Source organism: Lissotriton helveticus, chromosome 4_1 (assembly GCF_964261635.1).
Source record: "Lissotriton helveticus chromosome 4_1, aLisHel1.1, whole genome shotgun sequence".
NCBI classification, from domain to species: domain Eukaryota; kingdom Metazoa; phylum Chordata; class Amphibia; order Caudata; family Salamandridae; genus Lissotriton; species Lissotriton helveticus.
The window spans coordinates 972,085,836-972,103,006 of NC_136063.1; positions in this window are offsets into that span (position 1 = coordinate 972,085,836).

Here is a 17,171-nt window from a genome sequence, read left to right on the forward strand (position 1 = left end):
CATCAGTTTAAGAGCTAAAATTAGCATGTTTAAAGTGATTATCATGCTTCCAGGGGCCTGGGAAGTGAATTAAATACCATTTGGAGGCATTTAATGTTCAAGCAAAAACAGGTGATTTTTGACAAAAGAGATAACACCCCCCCATTACGTCATGCTTCAGAAAGGTGAAAAATGGTCCGTTTTCAAATGTTTTATTTTTGAACGTCAGTTCACATTTGTAGGTAGATCATCAGTTTAAGAGCTAAAATTAGCATGTTTAAAGTGATTTTCATGCTTCCAGGGCCCCTAAACACAAGATTTGTGGAACAGTTAAAAGTGCATGAAAATGGCCAATTTACTCACTCTGAGGTCTCAAAAAGGGTTCCTTCACCCCGGGAAGTGAATTAAATACAATTTGGAGGCATTTAATGTTCAAGCAAAAACAGGTGATTTTTGACAAAAGAGATAACACCCCCCTATTACGTCATGCTTCAGAAAGGTGAAAAATGGTCCGTTTTCAAATGTATTATTTTTGAACGTCAGTTCACATTTGTAGGTAGATCATCAGTTTAAGAGCTAAAATTAGCATGTTTAAAATGATTTTCATGCTTCCAGGGGCCCGGGAAGTGAATTAAATACCATTTGGAGGCATTTAATGTTCAAGCAAAAAAAGGTGATTTTTGACAAAAGAGATAACACCCCCCCATTACGTCATGCTTCAGAAAGGTGAAAAATGGTCCGTTTTCAAATGTTTTATTTTTGAACGTCAGTTCACATTTGTAGGTAGATCATCAGTTTAAGAGCTAAAATTAGCATGTTTAAAGTGATTTTCATGCTTCCAGGGGCACGGGAAGTGAATTAAATACCATTTGGAGGCATTTAATGTTCAAGCAAAACAGGTGATTTTTGACAAAAGAGATAACACCCCCCATTACGTCATGCTTCAGAAAGGTGAAAAATGGTCAGTTTTCAAATGTTTTATTTTTGAACGTCAGTTCACATTTGTAGGTAGATCATCAGTTTAAGAGCTAAAATTAGCATGTTTAAAGTGATTTTCATGCTTCCAGGGGCCCTAAACACAAGATTTGTGGAACAGTTAAAAGTGCATAAAAATGGCCAATTTGCTCACTCTGAGGTCTCAAAAAGGGTTTCTTCACCCCGGGAAGTGAATTAAATACAATTTGTAGGCATTTAATGTTCAAGCAAAAACAGGTGATTTTTGACAAAAGAGATAACACCCCCCATTACGTCATGCTTCAGAAAGGTGAAAAATGGTCTGTTTTCAAATGTATTATTTTTGAACGTCAGTTCACATTTGTAGGTAGATCATCAGTTTAAGAGCTAAAATTAGCATGTTTAAAGTGATTTTCATGATTCCAGGGGCACGGGAAGTGAATTAAATACCATTTGGAGGCATTTAATGTTCAAGCAAAAACAGGTGATTTTTGACAAAAGAGATAACACCCCCCCATTGCGTCATGCTTCAGAAAGGTGAAAAATGGTCCGTTTTCAAATGTTTTATTTTTGAACGTCAGTTCACATTTGTAGGTAGATCATCAGTTTAAGAGCTAAAATTAGCATGTTTAAAGTGATTTTCATGCTTCCAGGGGCACGGGAAGTGAATTAAATACCATTTGGAGGCATTTAATGTTCAAGCAAAAACAGGTGATTTTTGACAAAAGAGATAACACCCCCCATTACGTCATGCTTCAGAAAGGTGAAAAATGGTCAGTTTTCAAATGTTTTATTTTTGAACGTCAGTTCACATTTGTAGGTAGATCATCAGTTTAAGAGCTAAAATTAGCATGTTTAAAGTGATTTTCATGCTTCCAGGGGCCCTAAACACAAGATTTGTGGAACAGTTAAAAGTGCATAAAAATGGCCAATTTGCTCACTCTGAGGTCTCAAAAAGGGTTTCTTCACCCCGGGAAGTGAATTAAATACCATTTGGAGGCATTTAATGTTCAAGCAAAAACAGGTGATTTTTTACAAAAGAGATAACACCCCCCATTACGTCATGCTTCAGAAAGGTGAAAAATGGTCCGTTTTCAAATGTTTTATTTTTGAACGTCAGTTCACATTTGTAGTTAGATCATCAGTTTAAGAGCTAAAATTAGCATGTTTAAAGTGATTATCATGCTTCCAGGGGCCTGGGAAGTGAATTAAATACCATTTGGAGTCATTTATTGTTCAAGCAAAAACAGGTGATTTTTGACAAAAGAGATAACACCCCCCCATTACGTCATGCTTCAGAAAGGTGAAAAATGGTCCGTTTTCAAATGTATTATTTTTAAACGTCAGTTCACATTTGTAGGTAGATCATCAGTTTAAGAGCTAAAATTAGCATGTTTAAAGTGATTTTCATGCTTCCAGGGGCCCGGGAAGTGAATTAAATACCATTTGGAGGCATTTAATGTTCAAGCAAAAAAAGGTGATTTTTGACAAAAGAGATAACACCCCCCCATTACGTCATGCTTCAGAAAGGTGAAAAATGGTCCGTTTTCAAATGTTTTATTTTTGAACGTCAGTTCACATTTGTAGGTAGATGATCAGTTTAAGAGCTAAAATTAGCATGTTTAAAGTGATTTTCATGCTTCCAGGGGCACGGGAAGTGAATTAAATACAATTTGGAGGCATTTAATGTTCAAGCAAAAACAGGTGATTTTTGACAAAAGAGATAACACCCCCCCATTACGTCATGCTTCAGAAAGGTGAAAAATGGTCCGTTTTCAAATGTATTATTTTTGAACGTCAGTTCACATTTGTAGGTAGATCATCAGTTTAAGAGCTAAAATTAGCATGTTTAAAGTGATTTTCATGCTTCCAGGGCCCCTAAACACAAGATTTGTGGAACAGTTAAAAGTGCATGAAAATGGCCAATTTACTCACTCTGAGGTCTCAAAAAGGGTTTCTTCACCCCGGGAAGTGAATTAAATACAATTTGGAGGCATTTAATGTTCAAGCAAAACAGGTGATTTTTGACAAAAGAGATAACACCCCCCCATTACGTCATGCTTCAGAAAGGTGAAAAATGGTCCGTTTTCAAATGTATTATTTTTGAACGTCAGTTCACATTTGTAGGTAGATCATCAGTTTAAGAGCTAAAATTAGCATGTTTAAAGTGATTTTCATGCTTCCAGGGGCCTGGGAAGTGAATTAAATACCATTTGGAGGCATTTAATGTTCAAGCAAAAACAGGTGATTTTTGACAAAAGAGATAACACCCCCCCATTACGTCATGCTTCAGAAAGGTGAAAAATGGTCAGTTTTCAAATGTTTTATTTTTGAACGTCAGTTCACATTTGTAGGTAGATCATCAGTTTAAGAGCTAAAATTAGCATGTTTAAAGTGATTTTCATGCTTCCAGGGCCCCTAAACACAAGATTTGTGGAACAGTTAAAAGTGCATGAAAATGGCCAATTTACTCACTCTGAGGTCTCAAAAAGGGTTCCTTCACCCCGGGAAGTGAATTAAATACAATTTGGAGGCATTTAATGTTCAAGCAAAAACAGGTGATTTTTGACAAAAGAGATAACACCCCCCTATTACGTCATGCTTCAGAAAGGTGAAAAATGGTCCGTTTTCAAATGTATTATTTTTGAACGTCAGTTCACATTTGTAGGTAGATCATCAGTTTAAGAGCTAAAATTAGCATGTTTAAAATGATTTTCATGCTTCCAGGGGCACGGGAAGTGAATTAAATACCATTTGGAGGCATTTAATGTTCAAGCAAAAAAAGGTGATTTTTGACAAAAGAGATAACACCCCCCCATTACGTCATGCTTCAGAAAGGTGAAAAATGGTCCGTTTTCAAATGTTTTATTTTTGAACGTCAGTTCACATTTGTAGGTAGATCATCAGTTTAAGAGCTAAAATTAGCATGTTTAAAGTGATTTTCATGCTTCCAGGGGCACGGGAAGTGAATTAAATACCATTTGGAGGCATTTAATGTTCAAGCAAAACAGGTGATTTTTGACAAAAGAGATAACACCCCCCATTACGTCATGCTTCAGAAAGGTGAAAAATGGTCAGTTTTCAAATGTTTTATTTTTGAACGTCAGTTCACATTTGTAGGTAGATCATCAGTTTAAGAGCTAAAATTAGCATGTTTAAAGTGATTTTCATGCTTCCAGGGGCCCTAAACACAAGATTTGTGGAACAGTTAAAAGTGCATAAAAATGGCCAATTTGCTCACTCTGAGGTCTCAAAAAGGGTTTCTTCACCCCGGGAAGTGAATTAAATACAATTTGTAGGCATTTAATGTTCAAGCAAAAACAGGTGATTTTTGACAAAAGAGATAACACCCCCCATTACGTCATGCTTCAGAAAGGTGAAAAATGGTCTGTTTTCAAATGTATTATTTTTGAACGTCAGTTCACATTTGTAGGTAGATCATCAGTTTAAGAGCTAAAATTAGCATGTTTAAAGTGATTTTCATGATTCCAGGGGCACGGGAAGTGAATTAAATACCATTTGGAGGCATTTAATGTTCAAGCAAAAACAGGTGATTTTTGACAAAAGAGATAACACCCCCCCATTGCGTCATGCTTCAGAAAGGTGAAAAATGGTCCGTTTTCAAATGTTTTATTTTTGAACGTCAGTTCACATTTGTAGGTAGATCATCAGTTTAAGAGCTAAAATTAGCATGTTTAAAGTGATTTTCATGCTTCCAGGGGCACGGGAAGTGAATTAAATACCATTTGGAGGCATTTAATGTTCAAGCAAAAACAGGTGATTTTTGACAAAAGAGATAACACCCCCCATTACGTCATGCTTCAGAAAGGTGAAAAATGGTCAGTTTTCAAATGTTTTATTTTTGAACGTCAGTTCACATTTGTAGGTAGATCATCAGTTTAAGAGCTAAAATTAGCATGTTTAAAGTGATTTTCATGCTTCCAGGGGCCCTAAACACAAGATTTGTGGAACAGTTAAAAGTGCATAAAAATGGCCAATTTGCTCACTCTGAGGTCTCAAAAAGGGTTTCTTCACCCCGGGAAGTGAATTAAATACCATTTGGAGGCATTTAATGTTCAAGCAAAAACAGGTGATTTTTGACAAAAGAGATAACACCCCCCATTACGTCATGCTTCAGAAAGGTGAAAAATGGTCCGTTTTCAAATGTTTTATTTTTGAACGTCAGTTCACATTTGTAGTTAGATCATCAGTTTAAGAGCTAAAATTAGCATGTTTAAAGTGATTATCATGCTTCCAGGGGCCTGGGAAGTGAATTAAATACCATTTGGAGTCATTTATTGTTCAAGCAAAAACAGGTGATTTTTGACAAAAGAGATAACACCCCCCCATTACGTCATGCTTCAGAAAGGTGAAAAATGGTCCGTTTTCAAATGTATTATTTTTAAACGTCAGTTCACATTTGTAGGTAGATCATCAGTTTAAGAGCTAAAATTAGCATGTTTAAAGTGATTTTCATGCTTCCAGGGGCCCGGGAAGTGAATTAAATACCATTTGGAGGCATTTAATGTTCAAGCAAAAAAGGTGATTTTTGACAAAAGAGATAACACCCCCCCATTACGTCATGCTTCAGAAAGGTGAAAAATGGTCCGTTTTCAAATGTTTTATTTTTGAACGTCAGTTCACATTTGTAGGTAGATGATCAGTTTAAGAGCTAAAATTAGCATGTTTAAAGTGATTTTCATGCTTCCAGGGGCACGGGAAGTGAATTAAATACAATTTGGAGGCATTTAATGTTCAAGCAAAAACAGGTGATTTTTGACAAAAGAGATAACACCCCCCCATTACGTCATGCTTCAGAAAGGTGAAAAATGGTCCGTTTTCAAATGTATTATTTTTGAACGTCAGTTCACATTTGTAGGTAGATCATCAGTTTAAGAGCTAAAATTAGCATGTTTAAAGTGATTTTCATGCTTCCAGGGCCCCTAAACACAAGATTTGTGGAACAGTTAAAAGTGCATGAAAATGGCCAATTTACTCACTCTGAGGTCTCAAAAAGGGTTTCTTCACCCCGGGAAGTGAATTAAATACAATTTGGAGGCATTTAATGTTCAAGCAAAACAGGTGATTTTTGACAAAAGAGATAACACCCCCCCATTACGTCATGCTTCAGAAAGGTGAAAAATGGTCCGTTTTCAAATGTATTATTTTTGAACGTCAGTTCACATTTGTAGGTAGATCATCAGTTTAAGAGCTAAAATTAGCATGTTTAAAGTGATTTTCATGCTTCCAGGGGCCCAGGAAGTCAATTAAATACCATTTGGAGGCATTTAATGTTCAAGCAAAAACAGGTGATTTTTGACAAAAGAGACAACACCCCCCCATTACGTCATGCTTCAGAAAGGTGAAAAATGGTCCGTTTTCAAATGTTTTATTTTTGAACGTCAGTTCACATTTGTAGGTAGATCATCAGTTTAAGAGCTAAAATTAGCATGTTTAAAGTGATTTTCATGCTTCCAGGGCCCCTAAACACAAGATTTGTGGAACAGTTAAAAGAGCATGAAAATGGCCAATTTACTCACTCTGAGGTCTCAAAAAGGGTTCCTTCACCCCGGGAAGTGAATTAAATACAATTTGGAGGCATTTAATGTTCAAGCAAAAACAGGTGATTTTTGACAAAAGAGATAACACCCCCCTATTACGTCATGCTTCAGAAAGGTGAAAAATGGTCCGTTTTCAAATGTTTTATTTTTGAACGTCAGTTCACATTTGTAGGTACATCATCAGTTTAAGAGCTAAAATTAGCATGTTTAAAGTGATTATCATGCTTCCAGGGGCCTGGGAAGTGAATTAAATACCATTTGGAGGCATTTAATGTTCAAGCAAAAACAGGAGATTTTTGACAAAAGAGATAACACCCCCCATTACGTCATGCTTCAGAAAGGTGAAAAATGGTCCGTTTTCAAATGTTTTATTTTTGAACGTCAGTTCACATTTGTAGGTAGATCATCAGTTTAAGAGCTAAAATTAGCATGTTTAACGTGATTATCATGCTTCCAGGGGCCTCGGAAGTGAATTAAATACCATTTGGAGGCATTTAATGTTCAAACAAAAACAGGTGATTTTTGACAAAAGAGATAACACCCCCCATTACGTCATGCTTCAGAAAGGTGAAAAATGGTCCGTTTTCAAATGTTTTATTTTTGAACGTCAGTTCACATTTGTAGGTAGATCATCAGTTTAAGAGCTAAAATTAGCATGTTTAAAGTGATTATCATGCTTCCAGGGGCCTGGGAAGTGAATTAAATACCATTTGGAGGCATTTAATGTTCAAGCAAAAACAGGTGATTTTTGACAAAAGAGATAACACCCCCCCATTACGTCATGCTTCAGAAAGGTGAAAAATGGTCCGTTTTCAAATGTTTTATTTTTGAACGTCAGTTCACATTTGTAGGTAGATCATCAGTTTAAGAGCTAAAATTAGCATGTTTAAAGTGATTTTCATGCTTCCATGGCCCCTAAACACAAGATTTGTGGAACAGTTAAAAGTGCATGAAAATGGCCAATTTACTCACTCTGAGGTCTCAAAAAGGGTTCCTTCACCCCGGGAAGTGAATTAAATACAATTTGGAGGCATTTAATGTTCAAGCAAAAACAGGTGATTTTTGACAAAAGATATAACACCCCCCTATTACGTCATGCTTCAGAAAGGTGAAAAATGGTCCGTTTTCAAATGTATTATTTTTGAACGTCAGTTCACATTTGTAGGTAGATCATCAGTTTAAGAGCTAAAATTAGCATGTTTAAAATGATTTTCATGCTTCCAGGGGCCCGGGAAGTGAATTAAATACCATTTGGAGGCATTTAATGTTCAAGCAAAAAAAGGTGATTTTTGACAAAAGAGATAACACCCCCCCATTACGTCATGCTTCAGAAAGGTGAAAAATGGTCCGTTTTCAAATGTTTTATTTTTGAACGTCAGTTCACATTTGTAGGTAGATCATCAGTTTAAGAGCTAAAATTAGCATGTTTAAAGTGATTTTCATGCTTCCAGGGGCACGGGAAGTGAATTAAATACCATTTGGAGGCATTTAATGTTCAAGCAAAACAGGTGATTTTTGACAAAAGAGATAACACCCCCCATTACGTCATGCTTCAGAAAGGTGAAAAATGGTCAGTTTTCAAATGTTTTATTTTTGAACGTCAGTTCACATTTGTAGGTAGATCATCAGTTTAAGAGCTAAAATTAGCATGTTTAAAGTGATTTTCATGCTTCCAGGGGCCCTAAACACAAGATTTGTGGAACAGTTAAAAGTGCATAAAAATGGCCAATTTGCTCACTCTGAGGTCTCAAAAAGGGTTTCTTCACCCCGGGAAGTGAATTAAATACAATTTGTAGGCATTTAATGTTCAAGCAAAAACAGGTGATTTTTGACATAAGAGATAACACCCCCCCTTACGTCATGCTTCAGAAAGGTGAAAAATGGTCTGTTTTCAAATGTATTATTTTTGAACGTCAGTTCACATTTGTAGGTAGATCATCAGTTTAAGAGCTAAAATTAGCATGTTTAAAGTGATTTTCATGATTCCAGGGGCACGGGAAGTGAATTAAATACCATTTGGAGGCATTTAATGTTCAAGCAAAAACAGGTGATTTTTGACAAAAGAGATAACACCCCCCCATTGCGTCATGCTTCAGAAAGGTGAAAAATGGTCCGTTTTCAAATGTTTTATTTTTGAACGTCAGTTCACATTTGTAGGTAGATCATCAGTTTAAGAGCTAAAATTAGCATGTTTAAAGTGATTTTCATGCTTCCAGGGGCACGGGAAGTGAATTAAATACCATTTGGAGGCATTTAATGTTCAAGCAAAAACAGGTGATTTTTGACAAAAGAGATAACACCCCCCAATACGTCATGCTTCAGAAAGGTGAAAAATGGTCAGTTTTCAAATGTTTTATTTTTGAACGTCAGTTCACATTTGTAGGTAGATCATCAGTTTAAGAGCTAAAATTAGCATGTTTAAAGTGATTTTCATGCTTCCAGGGGCCCTAAACACAAGATTTGTGGAACAGTTAAAAGTGCATAAAAATGGCCAATTTGCTCACTCTGAGGTCTCAAAAAGGGTTTCTTCACCCCGGGAAGTGAATTAAATACCATTTGGAGGCATTTAATGTTCAAGCAAAAACAGGTGATTTTTGACAAAAGAGATAACACCCCCCATTACGTCATGCTTCAGAAAGGTGAAAAATGGTCCGTTTTCAAATGTTTTATTTTTGAACGTCAGTTCACATTTGTAGGTAGATCATCAGTTTAAGAGCTAAAATTAGCATGTTTAAAGTGATTATCATGCTTCCAGGGGCCTGGGAAGTGAATTAAATACCATTTGGAGTCATTTATTGTTCAAGCAAAAACAGGTGATTTTTGACAAAAGAGATAACACCCCCCCATTACGTCATGCTTCAGAAAGGTGAAAAATGGTCCGTTTTCAAATGTATTATTTTTAAACGTCAGTTCACATTTGTAGGTAGATCATCAGTTTAAGAGCTAAAATTAGCATGTTTAAAGTGATTTTCATGCTTCCAGGGGCCCGGGAAGTGAATTAAATACCATTTGGAGGCATTTAATGTTCAAGCAAAAAAAGGTGATTTTTGACAAAAGAGATAACACCCCCCCATTACGTCATGCTTCAGAAAGGTGAAAAATGGTCCGTTTTCAAATGTTTTATTTTTGAACGTCAGTTCACATTTGTAGGTAGATGATCAGTTTAAGAGCTAAAATTAGCATGTTTAAAGTGATTTTCATGCTTCCAGGGGCACGGGAAGTGAATTAAATACAATTTGGAGGCATTTAATGTTCAAGCAAAAACAGGTGATTTTTGACAAAAGAGATAACACCCCCCCATTACGTCATGCTTCAGAAAGGTGAAAAATGGTCCGTTTTCAAATGTATTATTTTTGAACGTCAGTTCACATTTGTAGGTAGATCATCAGTTTAAGAGCTAAAATTAGCATGTTTAAAGTGATTTTCATGCTTCCAGGGCCCCTAAACACAAGATTTGTGGAACAGTTAAAAGTGCATGAAAATGGCCAATTTACTCACTCTGAGGTCTCAAAAAGGGTTTCTTCACCCCGGGAAGTGAATTAAATACAATTTGGAGGCATTTAATGTTCAAGCAAAACAGGTGATTTTTGACAAAAGAGATAACACCCCCCCATTACGTCATGCTTCAGAAAGGTGAAAAATGGTCCGTTTTCAAATGTATTATTTTTGAACGTCAGTTCACATTTGTAGGTAGATCATCAGTTTAAGAGCTAAAATTAGCATGTTTAAAGTGATTTTCATGCTTCCAGGGGCCCAGGAAGTCAATTAAATACCATTTGGAGGCATTTAATGTTCAAGCAAAAACAGGTGATTTTTGACAAAAGAGACAACACCCCCCCATTACGTCATGCTTCAGAAAGGTGAAAAATGGTCCGTTTTCAAATGTTTTATTTTTGAACGTCAGTTCACATTTGTAGGTAGATCATCAGTTTAAGAGCTAAAATTAGCATGTTTAAAGTGATTTTCATGCTTCCAGGGCCCCTAAACACAAGATTTGTGGAACAGTTAAAAGAGCATGAAAATGGCCAATTTACTCACTCTGAGGTCTCAAAAAGGGTTCCTTCACCCCGGGAAGTGAATTAAATACAATTTGGAGGCATTTAATGTTCAAGCAAAAACAGGTGATTTTTGACAAAAGAGATAACACCCCCCTATTACGTCATGCTTCAGAAAGGTGAAAAATGGTCCGTTTTCAAATGTTTTATTTTTGAACGTCAGTTCACATTTGTGGGTACATCATCAGTTTAAGAGCTAAAATTAGCATGTTTAAAGTGATTATCATGCTTCCAGGGGCCTGGGAAGTGAATTAAATACCATTTGGAGGCATTTAATGTTCAAGCAAAAACAGGAGATTTTTGACAAAAGAGATAACACCCCCCCATTACGTCATGCTTCAGAAAGGTGAAAAATGGTCCGTTTTCAAATGTTTTATTTTTGAACGTCAGTTCACATTTGTAGGTAGATCATCAGTTTAAGAGCTAAAATTAGCATGTTTAACGTGATTATCATGCTTCCAGGGGCCTCGGAAGTGAATTAAATACCATTTGGAGGCATTTAATGTTCAAACAAAAACAGGTGATTTTTGACAAAAGAGATAACACCCCCCATTACGTCATGCTTCAGAAAGGTGAAAAATGGTCCGTTTTCAAATGTTTTATTTTTGAACGTCAGTTCACATTTGTAGGTAGATCATCAGTTTAAGAGCTAAAATTAGCATGTTTAAAGTGATTATCATGCTTCCAGGGGCCTGGGAAGTGAATTAAATACCATTTGGAGGCATTTAATGTTCAAGCAAAAACAGGTGATTTTTGACAAAAGAGATAACACCCCCCCATTACGTCATGCTTCAGAAAGGTGAAAAATGGTCCGTTTTCAAATGTTTTATTTTTGAACGTCAGTTCACATTTGTAGGTAGATCATCAGTTTAAGAGCTAAAATTAGCATGTTTAAAGTGATTTTCATGCTTCCATGGCCCCTAAACACAAGATTTGTGGAACAGTTAAAAGTGCATGAAAATGGCCAATTTACTCACTCTGAGGTCTCAAAAAGGGTTCCTTCACCCCGGGAAGTGAATTAAATACAATTTGGAGGCATTTAATGTTCAAGCAAAAACAGGTGATTTTTGACAAAAGAGATAACACCCCCCTATTACGTCATGCTTCAGAAAGGTGAAAAATGGTCCGTTTTCAAATGTATTATTTTTGAACGTCAGTTCACATTTGTAGGTAGATCATCAGTTTAAGAGCTAAAATTAGCATGTTTAAAATGATTTTCATGCTTCCAGGGGCCCGGGAAGTGAATTAAATACCATTTGGAGGCATTTAATGTTCAAGCAAAAAAAGGTGATTTTTGACAAAAGAGATAACACCCCCCCATTACGTCATGCTTCAGAAAGGTGAAAAATGGTCCGTTTTCAAATGTTTTATTTTTGAACGTCAGTTCACATTTGTAGGTAGATCATCAGTTTAAGAGCTAAAATTAGCATGTTTAAAGTGATTTTCATGCTTCCAGGGGCACGGGAAGTGAATTAAATACCATTTGGAGGCATTTAATGTTCAAGCAAAACAGGTGATTTTTGACAAAAGAGATAACACCCCCCATTACGTCATGCTTCAGAAAGGTGAAAAATGGTCAGTTTTCAAATGTTTTATTTTTGAACGTCAGTTCACATTTGTAGGTAGATCATCAGTTTAAGAGCTAAAATTAGCATGTTTAAAGTGATTTTCATGCTTCCAGGGGCCCTAAACACAAGATTTGTGGAACAGTTAAAAGTGCATAAAAATGGCCAATTTGCTCACTCTGAGGTCTCAAAAAGGGTTTCTTCACCCCGGGAAGTGAATTAAATACCATTTGGAGGCATTTAATGTTCAAGCAAAAACAGGTGATTTTTGACATAAGAGATAACACCCCCCCATTACGTCATGCTTCAGAAAGGTGAAAAATGGTCCGTTTTCAAATGTTTTATTTTTGAACGTCAGTTCACATTTGTAGGTAGATCATCAGTTTAAGAGCTAAAATGAGCATGTTTAAAGTGATTATCATGCTTCCAGGGGCCTGGGAAGTGAATTAAATACCATTTGGAGTCATTTATTGTTCAAGCAAAAACAGGTGATTTTTGACAAAAGAGATAACCCCCCCCCCATTACGTCATTCTTCAGAAAGGTGAAAAATGGTCCATTTTCAAATGTTTTATTTTTGAACGTCAGTTCACATTTGTAGATAGATCATCAGTAAAAGAGCTAAAATTAGCATGTTTAAAGTGATTTTCATGCTTCCAGGGCCCCTAAACACAAGATTTGTGGAACCATTAAAAGTGCATGAAAATGGCCAATTTAATCACTCTGAGGTCTCAAAAAGGGTTTCTTCACCCCGGGAAGTGAATTAAATACAATTTGGAGGCATTTAATGTTCAAGCAAAAACAGGTGATTTTTTGACAAAAGAGATAACACCCCCCATTACGTCATGCTTCAGAAAGGTGAAAAATGGTCCGTTTTCAAATGTATTATTTTTGAACGTCAGTTCACATTTGTAGGTAGATCATCAGTTTAAGAGCTAAAATTAGCATGTTTAAAGTGATTTTCATGCTTCCATGGCCCCTAAACACAAGATTTGTGGAACAGTTAAAAGTGCATGAAAATGGCCAATTTACTCACTCTGAGGTCTCAAAAAGGGTTCCTTCACCCCGGGAAGTGAATTAAATACAATTTGGAGGCATTTAATGTTCAAGCAAAAACAGGTGATTTTTGACAAAAGAGATAACACCCCCCTATTACGTCATGCTTCAGAAAGGTGAAAAATGGTCCGTTTTCAAATGTTTTATTTTTGAACGTCAGTTCACATTTGTAGGTACATCATCAGTTTAAGAGCTAAAATTAGCATGTTTAAAGTGATTATCATGCTTCCAGGGGCCTGGGAAGTGAATTAAATACCATTTGGAGGCATTTAATGTTCAAGCAAAAACAGGAGATTTTTGACAAAAGAGATAACACCCCCCCATTACGTCATGCTTCAGAAAGGTGAAAAATGGTCCGTTTTCAAATGTTTTATTTTTGAACGTCAGTTCACATTTGTAGGTAGATCATCAGTTTAAGAGCTAAAATTAGCATGTTTAACGTGATTATCATGCTTCCAGGGGCCTCGGAAGTGAATTAAATACCATTTGGAGGCATTTAATGTTCAAACAAAAACAGGTGATTTTTGACAAAAGAGATAACACCCCCCATTACGTCATGCTTCAGAAAGGTGAAAATTGGTCCGTTTTCAAATGTTTTATTTTTGAACGTCAGTTCACATTTGTAGGTAGATCATCAGTTTAAGAGCTAAAATTAGCATGTTTAAAGTGATTATCATGCTTCCAGGGGCCTGGGAAGTGAATTAAATACCATTTGGAGGCATTTAATGTTCAAGCAAAAACAGGTGATTTTTGACAAAAGAGATAACACCCCCCCATTACGTCATGCTTCAGAAAGGTGAAAAATGGTCCGTTTTCAAATGTTTTATTTTTGAACGTCAGTTCACATTTGTAGGTAGATCATCAGTTTAAGAGCTAAAATTAGCATGTTTAAAGTGATTTTCATGCTTCCAGGGGCACGGGAAGTGAATTAAATACAATTTGGAGGCATTTAATGTTCAAGCAAAAACAGGTGATTTTTGACAAAAGAGATAACACCCCCCCATTACGTCATGCTTCAGAAAGGTGAAAAATGGTCCGTTTTCAAATGTATTATTTTTGAACGTCAGTTCACATTTGTAGGTAGATCATCAGTTTAAGAGCTAAAATTAGCATGTTTAAAGTGATTTTCATGCTTCCAGGGCCCCTAAACACAAGATTTGTGGAACAGTTAAAAGTGCATGAAAATGGCCAATTTACTCACTCTGAGGTCTCAAAAAGGGTTTCTTCACCCCGGGAAGTGAATTAAATACAATTTGGAGGCATTTAATGTTCAAGCAAAACAGGTGATTTTTGACAAAAGAGATAACACCCCCCCATTACGTCATGCTTCAGAAAGGTGAAAAATGGTCCGTTTTCAAATGTATTATTTTTGAACGTCAGTTCACATTTGTAGGTAGATCATCAGTTTAAGAGCTAAAATTAGCATGTTTAAAGTGATTTTCATGCTTCCAGGGGCCCAGGAAGTCAATTAAATACCATTTGGAGGCATTTAATGTTCAAGCAAAAACAGGTGATTTTTGACAAAAGAGACAACACCCCCCCATTACGTCATGCTTCAGAAAGGTGAAAAATGGTCCGTTTTCAAATGTTTTATTTTTGAACGTCAGTTCACATTTGTAGGTAGATCATCAGTTTAAGAGCTAAAATTAGCATGTTTAAAGTGATTTTCATGCTTCCAGGGCCCCTAAACACAAGATTTGTGGAACAGTTAAAAGAGCATGAAAATGGCCAATTTACTCACTCTGAGGTCTCAAAAAGGGTTCCTTCACCCCGGGAAGTGAATTAAATACAATTTGGAGGCATTTAATGTTCAAGCAAAAACAGGTGATTTTTGACAAAAGAGATAACACCCCCCTATTACGTCATGCTTCAGAAAGGTGAAAAATGGTCCGTTTTCAAATGTTTTATTTTTGAACGTCAGTTCACATTTGTAGGTACATCATCAGTTTAAGAGCTAAAATTAGCATGTTTAAAGTGATTATCATGCTTCCAGGGGCCTGGGAAGTGAATTAAATACCATTTGGAGGCATTTAATGTTCAAGCAAAAACAGGAGATTTTTGACAAAAGAGATAACACCCCCCCATTACGTCATGCTTCAGAAAGGTGAAAAATGGTCCGTTTTCAAATGTTTTATTTTTGAACGTCAGTTCACATTTGTAGATAGATCATCAGTAAAAGAGCTAAAATTAGCATGTTTAAAGTGATTTTCATGCTTCCAGGGCCCCTAAACACAAGATTTGTGGAACAATTAAAAGTGCATGAAAATGGCCAATTTAATCACTCTGAGGTCTCAAAAAGGGTTTCTTCACCCCGGGAAGTGAATTAAATACAATTTGGAGGCATTTAATGTTCAAGCAAAAACAGGTGATTTTTGACAAAAGAGATAACACCCCCCATTACGTCATGCTTCAGAAAGGTGAAAAATGGTCCGTTTTCAAATGTATTATTTTTGAACGTCAGTTCACATTTGTAGGTAGATCATCAGTTTAAGAGCTAAAATTAGCATGTTTAAAGTGATTTTCATGCTTCCAGGGGCCCAGGAAGTCAATTAAATTCCATTTGGAGGCATTTAATGTTCAAGCAAAAACAGGTGATTTTTGACAAAAGAGATAACACCCCCCCATTACGTCATGCTTCAGAAAGGTGAAAAATAGTCCGTTTTCAAATGTTTTATTTTTGAACGTCAGTTCACATTTGTAGGTAGATCATCAGTTTAAGAGCTAAAATTAGCATGTTTAAAGTGATTATCATGCTTCCAGGGGCCTGGGAAGTGAATTAAATACCATTTGGAGGCATTTAATGTTCAAGCAAAAACAGGTGATTTTTGACAAAAGAGATAACACCCCCCCATTACGTCATGCTTCAGAAAGGTGAAAAATGGTCCGTTTTCAAATGTTTTATTTTTGAACGTCAGTTCACATTTGTAGGTAGATCATCAGTTTAAGAGCTAAAATTAGCATGTTTAAAGTGATTATCATGCTTCCAGGGGCCTGGGAAGTGAATTAAATACCATTTGGAGGCATTTAATGTTCAAGCAAAAACAGGTTATTTTTGACAAAAGAGATAACACCCCCCCATTACGTCATGCTTCAGAAAGGTGAAAAATGGTCCGTTTTCAAATGTTTTATTTTTGAACGTCAGTTCACATTTTTAGGTAGATCATCAGTTTAAGAGCTAAAATTAGCATGTTTAAAGTGATTATCATGCTTCCAGGGGCCTGGGAAGTGAATTAAATACCATTTGGAGGCATTTAATGTTCAAGCAAAAACAGGTGATTTTTGACAAAAGAGATAACACCCCCCCATTACGTCATGCTTCAGAAAGGTGAAAAATGGTCCGTTTTCAAATGTTTTATTTTTGAACGTCAGTTCACATTTTTAGGTAGATCATCAGTTTAAGAGCTAAAATTAGCATGTTTAAAGTGATTTTCATGCTTCCAGGGCCCCTAATCACAAGATTTGTGGAACAGTTAAAAGTGCATGAAAATGGCCAATTTACTCACTCTGAGGTCTCAAAAAGGGTTTCTTCACCCCGGGAAGTGAATTAAATACCATTTGGAGGCATTTAATGTTCAAGCAAAAACAGGTGATTTTTGACAAAAGAGATAACACCCCCCCCCATTACGTCATGCTTCAGAAAGGTGAAAAATGGTCCGTTTTCAAATGTTTTATTTTTGAACGTCAGTTCACATTTGTAGGTAGATCATCAGTTTAAGAGCTAAAATTAGCATGTTTAAAGTGATTATCATGCTTCCAGGGGCCTGGGAAGTGAAATAAATACCATTTGGAGGCATTTAATGTTCAAGCAAAAACAGGTGATTTTTGACAAAAGAGATATCACCCCCCCATTACGTCATGCTTCAGAAAGGTGAAAAATGGTCAGTTTTCAAATGTTTTATTTTTGAACGTCAGTTCACATTTGTAGGTAGATCATCAGTTTAAGAGCTAAAATTAGCATGTTTAAAGTGATTATCATGCTTCCAGGGGCCTGGGAAGTGAATTA